Below are 4906 nucleotides of genomic sequence, written 5' to 3' on the forward strand. Positions count from 1 at the left end.
CATTTCCCTCTTATGTAGTTAATAATTCTTAAAATTATTCCTGATGAATACAATTAGAGGTTGAAATTTTAAAGACAACGAAAGAGTAATAAAACTATGGGAGGTGCAAGAACTCTGCTGGTCTGGCACCCTGGCTTGGGAAATATAACCCAAACGTGTGAGCCAATGAGAGTAAGGGCATCTTCAGAAAGCACATGGGTTGGGCAGCGTGGTCATTTTGCAGGCTAATGGGATACTATGCAGAGGCATCTTTAGTGCACGGTGGACAGGGGAGCAATGTGATTAGACCACTGGGAGACCATGCAAAGACATCTTCATTGTACTGTGGGGAAGATCCGGCTTGTCTTCGACGACTGACACTTCAATGAGCATCCAACGATTGGCCAATGCTTGACATGTGGACTCCGACGAATCCAACGGCTGTCTTCAACAACCCATATCCTCTCCTTGCTGTTGAAACATGAACCCAAGACTGTGAGACAAACCAGATCTTCTCCTTGCTGCTGAACATGCTTCTGAGCTTATGCTGCTCTGTGAGAATCCAATTTGGGTTTTGCAATCGAATGCTATAGAGATGGTTCTGCCTTGTGATCATCAAAGGTCATTAATTTTAATTCAAGAATATAACACTGCAAAAAGGCAGTACCAAGTAATTGAGTTCCTCAAAGCTTCATGTTATCGAAACCCTCTTCTGGCTTTCCATCATCATTCCTGAGAAGCATGGGATACCGAAGACACACTTCAAGAAATGGAACTGAGAACTCACTCCAGGAAGAACTAAAATATTCAAGCCCTAGAATTCTAGCACATGTTGAAGCTCCAAGAGTGACTCAATAGAGAGTATAAGATCAACTAAGTATAGGAACATAATTAGGGTTTCTTGAACGAAATGTAGTAGAAATTTTGAACAACAACAATGGAACTTAAAGTCAAATCATTTGTATTGAGGTTGCAATCCGACTGGCTCAGGCGTTTCATTCCTATCATGGTTGTTCGTTTCATTTGCACATGTTCATCGAGGAAGAGGTAAACTGACTCACACAGGGATCCAGCCGGTGGATTCGTTGGAGTCCACATTGTTGGGGATTCTTTACCATAGAATCATATGAATAACCCCATTGATGTTAGAATACAAGAATCATAAATCAATCATAAAAGATTAACCATGGGTGTAGTTCCTAAACCATTAACACACAAACATATAGATTTACCCCATACATGATAATCAATTAGAATAGAAGAATACCTGTGTGTAAGTTTAGAAGTACCATAAGTATTGATCACGTAACTCTCTCCCATGTATTTGAAGATTAGTCCCATGAAGATTGTAACAAAGAACTATACAATGGAATCCGAGTTGCTAAGATCTTCTGTAGCCTTTCACCCTTGAAATACTCTCACATGCACTATTCCTGGGGGGAGTTCGTACTTCCAAAACCATGAAGGTGTTAAAGTGACAGCTGCAGGGACCTTTAGATTCTATTTATAATAGAATTACTAAAACTTTAATTCATTCCCACAATGGATTGGACTAGGAGTTTCCTAATCAGAGTGGGTCTATAATTGCTTAAGCCCAATGGACCACATAAAAGTCCTAACACACTTGTCAAGCATCAACAGATTGTTGGATGCTCGTTGGAGCGTCAATCGTTGGAGACGAGCCGAATCCATGTGGAGAGAGCATAATGTGGTCTTTTCTTACCCATTTGTGTTTGCGCTTAGAGGGCATAGGCGAGCAACGTTTTTCCCCTTAAAGATAAAGGTAAATTATTGCTCAGGCACCCAAGTTTTTTTGTTTTAATTGAAAAAGGGAAATATATATATATATATATATATATGTTTGGATTGGATATCTTAATATGAAAGAGATTGTTCATGTACCTGTGGGCCAAACAAACCATAAGGAATACTACGTTAAGTCTGATCAAATAATATTAATGATAATGCATTGTGAACATCGAAATGAAGCGGTGCTATATAGGCTTGAAGGTCACGAGTTGTCCATGACTAATGTCACCAAATCGTTGCCACATAAGCTCAAACTGCCGCCGTAGCATCATATCACAAAATCAACATATGACTAAATCGTAATATCACCATCATGGCGCCATATCGTCAAATTGCTGCCATGAGCAATTAAAAGACGATGAAACGTAACCAGGGTGGTCCAGCTGGGAAACCCATTGTCCTAGGTTGCTACTGATCCCACTTGATATCAACCTTCGTTGTAACTGATTGTTTTTTTATGGTTTCATATCAAAATATTTTTCATCAAACTAAAGTTTGCCTTATACCTATCGTTGCTCTCACCTCTGCAGTAAAATGGAATTATAGTAATAGGACGATGGTGTTTTTGGGTGTTGGTGAACAGAATTTTGATATATTGCACAACCGCTGGTGGTACTTGATATATGGTCTTATGTTATATCCTATCGTTGCATTCCAGATGGCTTATAGCTTCGAGTCAATCTATCTTCTGGCCTGGACAACTGGAGATTTGGGAGTGGGGACCAAAATTCTGAGTTTGATTTTTTAAACAAATTGGTTGTTAATGTTTGCTGCGAGTCTCATCAATGAGATGAAGTAGTTCAACTCTTTTGTACTTTATTACGGAAATAAATATTATAAAAAAAATTATTTGACTTCTAGAATGTAGAAGTACTCTGATGAATGATCATTATTTAACTTGATTTTGGTGGAATCATATTATATTCCTTATCTTGATACATGGGACCTTTTATAGCAGTTTAAGGTGTTTACAGAATTAATTATGTTTTCTGATCCTTTGCTTCGTGTGAAGATGGCAGTGAGTTATGTTGCTCAGGGGCTGACAAAACAACCTATTTCAGCTATAGATCCAAACTTTTTAAAATAATGATAGTAGGCATTTCTTGAGCTCTTTAACCTTAAGCTTATGGCCATTGCTTTTCTACAATTAGATTAGTTGGAAAGTAAAGTATGGACCTTTTGTATCTTTTCATCATGCAGTTGTGGGAACTGAAGGATTTATTGATCTATGACCCAAAGTGAGCATTTGATACTTCTTTATTAAAAGATCACCACATTGTTGGAATCTTGATACTCCAGATAAGGTCACAATTGCCAATCAAACATTTCATGCATTCAAAACTAGTGCACAATGATCACAAAGGACATTTCTGTCGATTTTCTGAGAATCAAATGGTTGGTTTTGTTGGTGTGATGTTGTAGTTAAGTTAGTAAGCTGAGCGATTAGCAAAGAGATTACAGAAGAAGAAACTGTCCAGGTGTTGTGAGAATCTACGAAGCATGATTTTAGATTGTGAGAATTTATTTGGGATGTTTTATTCTCCAACTAAAGGAGCGTGGTTTTAGATTGTGAGAATCTACGAAGTGAAAACATAGCCAAACATGTAATAAGATGGAAGTTGCAGCAAGCTGGTATGCTGCATTCTCTGGGAAACTCTAGTTGAAAGCCATAGTATAAAAAAAGAAAGTCTATTAAACTTAATTTAACGACTTTAACCAGTTACCATTTCTTGATGAATGTGGTCATGATTTTGAAAACTCTAATCTATGGTGTTTGCAGGTCCTGGTGCTTGTCCGGGCAAAAACTGTTGCACTATGCATTAGCCTTATTACATACCAGGAGGAAGAAACCCTGTAATTCTTAATCAGTGTTTACACACTACCTATTGATGCAACATGAAATTTTAAACATCTAATGGAAGACAAGTTCATACTGTTTGTTAACTTGTGCAATCTATTTTTTTTTTGGGGGGGGGGTTGTGGGGGTGTTGGTTCTTGGGTGCCATTATTGTGCTGTCTAGTTGCTATCACCACTGTAACTGCGTGGAACGAAACAGTGGCTATTCTCTGATGTTTTAGGCTTTCAGTTTTTGGAAAAAGTGGGACCTGTAGCAAAGCATGATGTATTGTTACATAGTATATGAATGTAACTTAATGGAATAGTTTGATTATTTATTTCCACATCTCCTTTCAAGTTTTACAACCTTGTACATGAATCTTTCTTCATCCATAGTGGGGAAAATAATATATGATTATTAACTGCAATAACATTTATATCCAGTGGAGACTTTTTTTTTTTGTTGGTTGTTTTATTGTCTCCAAGCTCCACTTTGGTTGCCAGTATTCCAATAAATTTTGGTGAACGATTTTTTTGGATCCTGAAAATTTGTTCTTCAGCTGCTATTGTTGTAAATAGGTGGAATGGTGATACAGGATTTGTGTAGCCAACCTCTTGTAGTTGGATTAGGGTTGGTTGAGTTGAGTTGAGTTTTTTAAATCTACAGTTTTCGAATATCACAAATGTAATTTGACCTTTCCATAGGCACTTTACATTGAAATATGGTCGGACTAACCATTCTTTGAAGCTTAAAACTTAATGGATAACTTTGGTTCTTCTAAATTGTCTACATGCGCTGTAGATTGGTTTGTGAATCTTAGAGGATAAATTAAATTGGCTGTATATGATAAAATCTGATATTCTAAGATCTTAGGCGTTTATCCTCTCCCTTACCTGTGTGGATGTGTTTCAATGCTGCTACAAATGGATCTCTGTGGAGGCTAGGGGTGAAGCTATTTCACACCTCATAGATTGTAATGATACAAAAACCCATACTGTGGGTGTTTTTTATTTTGGCTCGTTATTTTTGTGTTGATTAGCCATCTTGTGTTTACTGTGATTTACTTGCTTTGTATGAATTGTAACTGATGTAAGAATTTATTCTATTATTGATTTTTTTTCCCCCTGTTATCTTGCATATGAAACGGTAAAATAAAGTGTTTTTCTACTTAAAAATAAAGTAAATGCAAAATTGATGGTGGTATCAATGTGTGTAGAGGCTATTTTTATATAAACATTCAGATTTTAGATGTATCGGCTGGATTGTTGCTAATACACTAC

This window comes from Macadamia integrifolia, chromosome 8 (assembly GCF_013358625.1).
Source record: "Macadamia integrifolia cultivar HAES 741 chromosome 8, SCU_Mint_v3, whole genome shotgun sequence".
Taxonomy (NCBI): domain Eukaryota; kingdom Viridiplantae; phylum Streptophyta; class Magnoliopsida; order Proteales; family Proteaceae; genus Macadamia; species Macadamia integrifolia.